Genomic DNA, 10,764 nt, shown 5'->3' on the forward strand with positions numbered 1-10,764 from the left:
CCAATAGTTAGGGGGCAAAATGCAGTTGAAGGGAAATGTGTTCTCTGAGCCCTTAGCTTAGTACGTTCTGACACAACCCATATTTACTGCTGTGTTAAGTCCCTGTGGTCTGTCCTATTTCCAAAAGTTAACATCCTTTCAGCCATCCCAATTGCTGTACCCCTTTAAAAGTGGGTCTCCTTCAAGGAAAAGAGTATTCAGTATAGTAAAATCAGGCATCAGGAAAGCAGAATATGGGGGAGCATCCCTCAGTACCTCCCTTTCCCACTGTGATAAGTGATGGTAATGTTAGGAAGTGCATCCTTGGGAGAGCTGAGGAAGGGTGAGGTACACAGAGCTCTGGGAGCAAAACAAGGTAACGGGGGTATCAGGTTTCCCTCACCCCAAAGAACCTAATCACCAAAGGAAGATGTGAAAATGATAAAACATCCTAAAGACTATTGGAGGACTTCTGGGAGAATTCATTCAACTCCAAATTTTTCCAAAATTACACATGGGATCTGGTCTTATTCTGGACAAAGCAGGTCACAAGTTCTAGAAGGCAGTTCTGGAAAGGCCTATGTGTTTGGCTAAATGCCCCCCCCAAATGTAAGAAGGCAGCAGCACTGATCCCTAAATATTATGCACAGTACAGCATTGCTAAATGAATCTAATAAGAAAAGAGATACACGCTCAACTCTCTACAACGGCGTGATACTATATGTGTCACCTCATGAAGGCTGGGGAACGGGCAGATGAAGATGGGAAAAAGAATACGTGGGCAAGAAATGAAGAAACAATACATCCGGGAATGGGTGAGACTCTTTTAAAAAAAGGTATTCTAGACAGCAATCCCAATAAACTCAAAAAGGAGAAGAGATGAAAAAACAGGTTAACTTATGGAAGATGAACACACTATGGTGAGAGGTAAAGAATATAGGAGAAGGCAAAGAAGATGATTTGGGAATAAGCAACGAAAAAAATTGGCCAGGATTTAAAACAGCTCACATGTAGGTCAAGAAATGCAGTCTCGAAGTTTGCTGACAATCCAGAAATCTTGTCAGTCACGTCTCCTCACATTGCCATCACTGACAACTGTGCCTTAGCAAACTAGGCATAAATGCAAATTGGCTTCCTTCAGCTCTCTCATACTCTCCATTAAGGTTATTTGTTACTGATTCATGGGTTTATACCGACATTGCTTGGATTTAGTACCCAGTGCTAATGAGACCAAGGTCACAGGTTCAATCCCCACACGGGACTAGCCAGAGTCTTCCTAAGAACAGGTCATCAAGGACAGCTGAGCATCAACTTCCCTCCATCTCAACTGAGAAGCCCAAGGATGCAGAATCACGTGTCAGTGGGGTCTTCACGTTCACTAAAGAAAACATATTTCCTGAGAGGGATGAGATATTTGTAACATTTCTGTAGATCCACATTGAAGGAGTTGTCAAAGAACCTTGGAGCACCTAGATAGTAATTTTCAGCATAACCAACCTTAGCCTAACACATTAGGTCCAGGGCGGGGTTACTATCCCAAAGCACTTGTAAAAGGACTAGGTGTGAATACTCAGTGCCTCAGAGCTGGCTTGACAAGAACTCTGCCCCCTAGAATGGAGCCAAAAGGCCAAGGGTAGGTCCTATCTTTGGAGAATAGCTACTAAGCACACATGGACAAGGTTGGTCAGTGGAGTCACCCTGAGAGATGCTGAACTGCTACTTTCTGCATCTCTGTCAATACTGCTGCACATCACAATTTTGGAAGAATTAGGACCCAGAGTGGTGGGCGTGGCTAATGAAGTGGTTTCCTGGGACATCCCCTCACCCCGCTTCTTGGGACCCTCGTATCATTTTGGAACCTGAGAGCCAGAAGTGGAAAAGCAGTCAAATGTAGTAGGTTCAAAAAGAAAGTGAGAAAAGAAAGAAAGTGAATGTTATAAGAATGCAGCGAGTTCAAATCCAGGACTTCGGAGCTGGAACAGATTGGAGTTCACTCACGGCTGATGAGAATGAGGGTGCCGCTGAGGGCACATTTCCTGTGCTTTCAGGATAATAAAGACCAAAACTGTTCACATGACTGAGAAGGTTCTGCTGAATCTGGCCCTTGCTTCTTTTCTGGACTCATCTCTAACCACTCTGCATTTAGCCACACTGGCCTTTTTCTTGTTCCTGGCAGATCACCTCCTGCCCCAGGCGCTTTGTACATGCTGTGGCCCCTGAGTTTAACTCTTCCCAGCCCCATCTCCATCAGGAAACACGTTCACAGTCACCACAGCTTCTGTATCCCTCCAGGCACATTTCTCTGATCCCCAAGACTAGCTGTGGCTTCTTGTTATTGGTCCTCAGAGCACCCAGAACATTTCTTTCATCACAGTTATTACCATTTTAATTATATTTTAATAAGACTGTTTGATTACTATCTGCTCTCCCAGCTGGACTATAAACTCTATGAAGGAAGGGACCATCTCTTAGGGTCATCATTCTTGTCCCACACCAAACCTAGTGTTTGGCACGTAACAGGTGCCCAATATTTGCTGTTGGATAAACTATAAATGTCTTCTGAAAACATGGGATTAGAGCAGTGGTTCTTAACTGGGGACAATTTTGTCCCCAGAGTACATTTGGCAGTGTCTGCAGACATTTTTCATTGTCACAATGAGGAGAGAGGTGCTACTAGCATTTGGTGGGCACGGGCCAGGGATGCTGTTAAACATCCTACAAGACACAAGACAGGCTCCCAAACAAAGAATTAGCATCAGGAGTAAGATGTCAATTAATGCTGAGGTTGCAACTGGAGTAGGGCAACGAGGGCAATTATACTGAGAAGGGCAGTAGCAAGTATATGAAATAAAATGACTCCCAAGAAGAATGGTTCATGGAAGAGACACTGCACAGAGCCCTTCTGCTGCCCTTGAGATGTTCCCAGGATACTGACCCACGGAGAACAGCTCTGAGTATCTGGTACTAAGAATTGAGCTTCCCTCTGTTAGGGATGGGATGACCTCCATCCCCACAGTATGAACCTGGCTGGGTTCTCAGCTACCTGCCCACAGCACAGAATGAAGAAACTTTCACCTCTCGGTGGTGGAACCATTTGACCTGACTTCTCCAGGAAGTATTCACGTGTGGCAAGACCATCAGTCACCCTGACAGCTAGACTCCCTGTTTGCTCCCAAGGACTAATGTTCTCCAGTTTTCCAGCAACCTGACTGGGATCTCACTCTTTACAGAAGCATTTATTCTGCCAACAGAGTCAGGACCCTGGAAGATTGATCTTTCCAGGTCAATGGAGGGCCACCTCTCTCAAGGGTCACATAATTTTCTCTGCATGACGACTAAGACCACAGCCTCCCCAGGCTTTGAGCTGCCTCACTTTTCCATGGCTTCAAAAGAGTCATTTTCCTCAGCAGCATGGTCTACGAGGCAGGGTTCTCAAACCCAGTCCTGGATTGAGAGGCCAAGCACAACTCCCCAAATTACCCCAAGCTACAAGAACCTAAACAGATTTTTAAACACCCCTTTACATCAACAGTTGCTGGAAAATAAATGGGGTTGCAACTCTAACAAGCCTTAAACCAACTACTTCCATTCCATGAAGTTAAATAGAGCTTTCTTCCAGTCTACCCTGAGTCGATGTAGTTAAAAACCAAGTCTACACTTTTCCACCAATTATGCATTACAAATAAATAGTTTACACAAGCATAAGTAAACTGTGAAAGGGGGAAGCCACCATACCGAGCAGCCATGGCAGATGTTTAGGGACAGCTGTACAGGGAAGCTGACAAGAATTTAGATGAAATTTACTTTAAAGTCCCACAAGAGTGAGAGAAGGTTTGTTTAACCTTTATCAAACCATTCCACCTAAGGAGTTCAGATCTGAATTTTCCTTTAGAACAGATTTCTGTTGTGTTTAACATGCCTTTCCCACTTCCTTTTTTTAACTAAGGAAAGAAGCCCTAGTGGTTTGACCATTATGAGCAAATTTCATCCAACCATTACAAACATAAGCCCAGAAGTATGCTTTTCAATGTCCATGTGTTATTAGTAAATGCGAACAGACAAGAGTAAATATTATTAATAAAGAATGTAGCAACAGAAAAATCTGTATACCAAGCACTTTAAGTTCTGAGCTTCACGAATCCACTAGGCTGTACTATAGTTTTCAAAAACCTCTATTTCCACATCCAAAAGAGAAGTGCTAGCTCTCAGCCTCACAAAGGTAACAATACCATCCTTCCACTACTTATGTGTTTTTAGGAGAAAGAACAAATGATATTAGTGAAAAATTACTTAGATTAAATGTCCCTAACTAGAATTGTAGGCATCGCTACACTTTGCCTCCCATATTTTCTGCAAGATCAAATACCAGTCATTCAATAAATATTTGTTGACTTGGGAAATGGTAATAACAGCTAACACAGAATGAGTGCTTACCACATGGCCAGACCTTGTGCATTGTTTTGTTATCTGAGATAACTTGAACGCTGGTGCTTCCAGAGTTAGGGAGGTTAAGGAGGAAGGAATTTCAGAGGTAGTTTTGTAATAGGGAAGAACAAATCTGACTCCATATTAGATCTGTTTCTTTTACTTTAACCTTTGTACTCTGTTACCTGTGCTTAGTCATGCTAGCTATGCACCTTTTGCAAAAGAATGTCGCCTATAGCCTGAAATATACAGGATAGCCCATTCTCAAGGCTCTGACGTTTAAAAGTATAACATTTTTCCATTCATATAGAGATAAAAGGTTGCAGAACAGAGAATAACATTTGTCTTGTTGGAGGTTTACAGGAACATCATGACCTGACCTACCTGGACAGCTGCAAGAACAGCTGGAAAAGGATTCCAATACCAAGAAGTTTGCAACAACTAACCATGCCCCTCCCTCACCTTGCCTTTGAAAATGCTTTCCTGAAACGCTCTGGGGGGATTCGAGGTTTTTTGGGCACGAGCCACCTGTCACCTGGCATGGCCCTGCAATAAACATTTCTCTGCTCCAAACTCTGACATTTCAGTATTGCTTGGTCTCACTGTGCACTGAGCATGTGAACCTGCGCTTGGTAACAGTTTGGTGCATCAACCTTGCCATGGAGGTCAAAAGGTGATGCTCAGAAATCAATACTCATCACATGGGCTTGCTGATGGCAGCGCCAGGATAAGAACTCAAGCTCTAAACCAAAAATAAAGTTATAAAACTATTATCTTTTAAAATAATTTCTAGAAGTACAAAGAGAATGTTTGTTTACCATACTCTCATAGAATTGCAAATGGAAGCCATATGGTCTGCGACCCTACTTGTACCACTCCGGAGTTTATTTGGATTCAACATGTCACTAAGAAAGAGTCAAGAAACATTATTTGGTAGTTTAAGGTTATCTGGTTTTACAGTCGAATAGTTACTGGTGATTTGATTTTATTAAAAAATGGCCCCCAAAAGTCAGTTCTGTTCCAGATTATCATAATGTTGATCTCTCCACTAAGTAAAAGTGAAGCCAACAAATAAATGATTTATATATTTTTGCCCTTCACAGTTCAGACACAGATTATATAGAATATATACTCATGTGATTCAATACATATCAATCTTCCTTTGAAACTTTGGACTTTGATTTTGGGGACAATTTTGGAATGTCCTTCTTGCTCTACCTTCTTCCTTTTCCACGGATTTAATTTTACTTTCAGTTCCAGAATCTTTTTTTTTTTTAACAACATGTTCACAATCTCTGCCACATTGTATGCAGTTATTTCTGGACTAGGACCTCCTCAATACCATTAGCCTATAGTTAGAAAACAATGTGAAAACACTTAACACTACTGAACACTATATTTTAAAATCGATAAGATGGTAGATATTGTGTTATATGTTTTTTATCACAATTTAAAATAAAGTATAAAAGACATTAGCTTTCCTCAAAGCCATGCTCTTATTTTTTTTACATCAGATTTATATATTGATATACTATGCAAAGCCTCTGAGATTTTTGGAAAAGCCACAGTTTTTTTGGAAAGCGGGTGTGATTCTTTTAGATTACATAGTGGCAAGCAATCACCTCACTCAAACGCACGGAAGTACCCAATAACTCTAATACATCACCTCTGTCCATCATCCATCCGATCAATCAATTGCAAAACCCCCCTGCCTGACAAGAAAACCATAATCAACCACTTAACCTAAATAAAAAAGTCAAAGGAGTGAAATCTTCCGTTTCAAGTCATTTGGGAATTTTGCATACATTCAGTGTCTGAGTCAGGGGAAAGACAGTTGGGGAATGTTTGCCTTTTTTTTTTTTTTTTTTTGAACAAAACCAAGTATGTAGGTTTCCCTATGTAGATCAACAGAAGAAGGATCCAACACTGAGGAGGGGAGGAAATGGGCTAAAGGTAACTCGTGGGATTCTCAAAGTGAGCAGATGACAGTGATGGTGGCCCGTCTCATGTTCCCGGTGCAGCATCATCAGATATTTAACGCAGTCAGCGCTTCTCCTTTCTAATACATGCAGACTTCCTCAGGATCCTGGCCTAGAGTGCCTTCAGGATAAGAATTTCCACAGGTCTAATCAATGGGGAACATACAGGGCAGTCCCTCCAGCCCGACATTCCCTCACAGAAGCCTAATTTAATTGTGATCAGTTCTTATCTGAGTCAGGTCTTCACTGACAGAAGAGAGCATCTCTGAACAAGGTTTCACAAATGCTGGCCCAGGGCTGTTTCAAAGTCTTCCCATAATTGAAGCAGCTATCTTTTCTCCTCAAGGTGGTGTTTTCGTATTCTACCAGGGAGAGAATTATAAGCCTGATATGAATGGCATTATTTGCACATAAGATGCACCCCCCTAACTCATGGAAAGAATCACTCCTTTATCAATGGCACTCTCTGGAATCCCTCTATAGATGACTGAAATTTAAAAATGGAGAAAGAAAGAAAATCATCAGCTATAGATTAGCCTCTTAGGTGGGAGTATAAAATGAATCCTGACAAAAGTCATAAGGCATTAGTAAGATATTTTGCAAAGTCTACCAAAGATAATGATGTTACTTTCTTTAAGTTATGACTCTCACTTCCTTCGTGAAGTCACTCTAAAAGAGAAGAAAGGCAATACGGAAATACTGGAATACTGGTCAGTTCCTTTGCTTCGCAATTCAGTTTTCACCCTCAATCCTTTACCAATTGTAATCTACTTAACTGGGAGCAAAATGAAAAAGGTTTTCTCCCCTTTTGATTTTGTGGAGGGGCGGAGGTGGGAATCAGGGGAGGGTCATGATTAAAGAGATGCTTTAGGAAGAGTACTAATGCTTCTTCACAGCTCAGGAGTGTGGGATATAACTGGGGAGAGCCCCTAATATCTTGTCCTTTCTTCAAAAATGTCTCGCTGCTGCCTTAATGGAGAAATAAAAGTACTTTTAAATTAAAACCTACATTTATGAGGCAGATGTAGGGAGGATGATAATTTGAACATGATTTAAGGTTGGAAAAAAACTTTCACAGTTTTTCTTATCTTTGATACTTCAAGATGAGAATCTGGAGAATTCTGAATACGTTCCAGGACTTGCAGCTCCAAATTCCCCACCAGATAAGGAAATTCAGAGAGAAAGGGCAGCTGTATAGAGAAGAGGAGGAGGAGAGGTGTAGAGGGACAGCCAAACAGTGAGTGCTGACTATACTTTCCTCCCGGTCACAGGTTGGGGTGCAAGCTGCTGCTTCACTTGATTGCCCAACTCCCTTATACCAGAATTTCAGTGATTCAGGTAAGTCAGTTAAAATTATTAGAAAGCTAGCATTGCTAATATGATTTAATGAGAATCTGAAACACAGAGAAGTCACCGTTACAATAAATATTTGTAACTTTACAAAGAGTGCAGATCAAATCACTGGTGGCAATGTCCAAATACCCTGGTTATGATTCCATGTTGAATGACCTTGCATCAGCTATTTGACCTCTTTGGTCCTCCCCAGCTATTTATAATTTAAGTATCTGGCTTTCAGTGTTGCTTATTTTCAGCTCAATTTTAGTTATTACACTATAAAAATGATGCTTGGGTTTTGGCATGAGCTAGGAACCATTAATTATCTAAAATTCCCATTTATTTTATGATGAAATCATTTAAACCCCACTGTTATTAAGCCCTGGTTCAGCAACCTAACTTAATTCAACCAACATTTATGAAACATCTAGCAGAGATAAACTTCAAAGAGCTTAAGGGAAGGAAAATGATAACAGAACACGGCAATACTATAAAGATGCAAAGTATTATAAGAATTCAAATAGGAGGCTAATTGTTTTGTAGGATGGAAAATAGAGAAACTCCATGAAGAAGGAAGCGTTTAATATTTTACTGAGTGCCTACTAAATGCCAGGCATTGTGATCATATACGCCTTACCTATATCATTTTATTTCATTCTCACGATAAATTCATGAGGTGTCACTATCTCTGTTTCACACATGATGAAACTGAGGTTTGGAGAGTTTAAGGTTCTTGCCCACGTTCTCACTCACGTATGATAGAACTACAATTCCAGTTTGGTGTGTCTGACTGCAATGCCCAGGCTCTCGCCCACCACAGTATTACACTCTCATGTGAGGTCGGTCACAAAGGGCAGAGAGAATTCTAATGATTGATTGGAATCTTTTTGGTCCCAACTCCAAGAAAGTGAAAACACAGATGTGGAAAAGTGCAAGGCCATGAAAGAACCAGTGACCCAGTGTAGCTAGACTAGAGCAAGCAAGAGGACATGATAGGGAAAGAGGTAAATAAAGCTCGAGAGGTTGGCCTCCAAGCCTTAAATATCAAACTGAAGATGATGAACTTTAGCTTGGAGGCAATTCTGGAACCCTCTCCCTACCTATTTTTGTTGATCAAGGAAGCATCAAGATGGAAGAGCTGCTTCAGGAAAATTATAGCTCTGTAGCTGATATGTGTAGAATGTAATTGAAAGAAGAGATAATAACCAGGGAAGTCTGGTAAGGAACACTAAGCTAAGAGAAGGCGATCTTAAGAAACATAATATAATAGCCTTTAGTCAAGTGAATTCATCTCAGCTTTAGTGTTTTGTATATGCACTCTTGTCTAATGTATTATTTCTCCTCTTATAAATCCCCCTTGTTACATATCAATACTACCTTTATTCAACAAAGTAAAAAATGATTTTTTTTGGAAGGAAAAAAAAATCACAAGAATATAGTAGAGAAAACTCTTTTTTAAAAGCAAAGTTCCAATTCTGTTTTTCATTCACATTAGGTTTCACTGTATTATGAATTTCACAAGCTAAAGACAAGAATGTTAGTATCGCACTACTGGAGTATCTCAGTCCATGATCAGGGCAAAGAAGTGAGGATGCAATGTTACGGCCACTTTGATTCAAAAGGACATCAGCTTCTCCTGAAGTCCTGTGGCAGAGACTTTCATAAGGAGGGGTTCACTGCTAAAAGTACAGCCCGCACCTGCCCTGGGGGGCTGTATCCAGTGCTATTTTACTATGATCTGCATTTCATGTGCCTCTGCCATAAGCCTTTATTTGGTCAAACTATAATATATGATCTGCCTGAAGAGAAAATATTTATTCAGATCAGAGAAGGACTTTTAATATCGTAGAGAGGTTTCGATGGAACCCACATTTAGAAAAAAACGGAAGAAAGAAAACATACCTTATGCGCACTGCATTTCACGATCCGTTCAACCATAGATAATGTTTAACTGTGCAACAGCAGTGCTAAACAATGTTAAATGACTCTTGATCTATTACATCTAGAGATAGGCTGAAAACTTATCTCAAACGGCACTCCTAAATATACATTTTATTTGACATGATAAAGTATTTTATTACAGGTTTTATTTTCTTAACATTTATTTATTCAGCTCTGTACAGATTCAATAACAGAATCTGAAAAGCTGTAAATGTGGTTGTAGATTCTCTCTCTCTCTCTCTCTCACACACACACACACACACACTCATACACACTGTCCTCCTGTCAGTTTCACTACCAAGAAATCCCTTCCTTTACTCCATTACCATAATTTGCAAACTAAAGTCAATGGAAACTCATTAAAATGCTTCACATTATTCAATATTTGCTATGTTTATCAGATATTTAAAGACTTTCCTTCCAAAGTGCTAATGCTCCCAATAATAAAATAATTACACATTTTGAGACATAATAGCAACATGTAAATGAATATTTACTCAAATAAATAACAATGAAGCAATAAAGTACTCCATTTATTTGCATAGTTTTTTGTCCATTACCCAATGTCAGGTCCTTACAATTTATAATAAACCCTAGCCAAGCAGTGGAGCTGAAGAAACTGGATTTGGAAAGTGAGTACGAGGTGAACTTCTGCTTGCTTATGACCCTGGGCAAAACATTTCAACTTTCTGACCCTGTTCCACCTCCCCTATCACACAGAGCTACTATGAAGCTATGTATTTGAAAGTAACCAGAAATGTAACATATGAACTGTTTCTCAGTATACTGGAGGAAGCCAAGGACAAGAGAGAGGAGATGTCTTGCAGAGTCGAAATCCAGTGGGCAACAGAGCCAAGACAGCCGGGCTAGATTCCCCCAGAGGCTGACTCACAATGTGGGGGACATCAGCAAAGCAGAAAGGGGAAGAGTGTAGCTTCCATAAATTCATGCCAAATTCTGCAGTCATACAGTCAAGAAATATATTATTTTAATTTCAATATACATGGAGCCTTGTGACATTTCCCCCAAAATAGCATTTTATTTTGTTTTACATATGGTCTCTAGGATAATAATTCAGCTCTTCTGCTGTCTCCTTCAGTTTTCT

General features: G+C 40.3%; 1 protein-coding gene across 3 annotated transcripts in view; it reads right to left on the bottom strand.

Moving 5' to 3' along the window:
• FAT3 (FAT atypical cadherin 3) overlaps positions 1-9,646 on the bottom strand; it is a 573,936-nt gene extending 564,290 nt beyond the window's left edge. For all 3 annotated transcript variants that reach the window (XM_061202721.1, XM_061202723.1, XM_061202722.1), the window contains exon 1: positions 9,621-9,646. The gene's annotated coding sequence lies outside the window, so the exon portion shown is untranslated. The remainder of the gene's footprint in view (positions 1-9,620) is intronic.
• Between the last annotated feature and the right edge of the window lie 1,118 nt (positions 9,647-10,764).

The sequence above is a fragment of the Eubalaena glacialis genome, chromosome 10 (genome assembly GCF_028564815.1).
Source record: "Eubalaena glacialis isolate mEubGla1 chromosome 10, mEubGla1.1.hap2.+ XY, whole genome shotgun sequence".
NCBI classification, from domain to species: Eukaryota; Metazoa; Chordata; class Mammalia; order Artiodactyla; family Balaenidae; genus Eubalaena; species Eubalaena glacialis.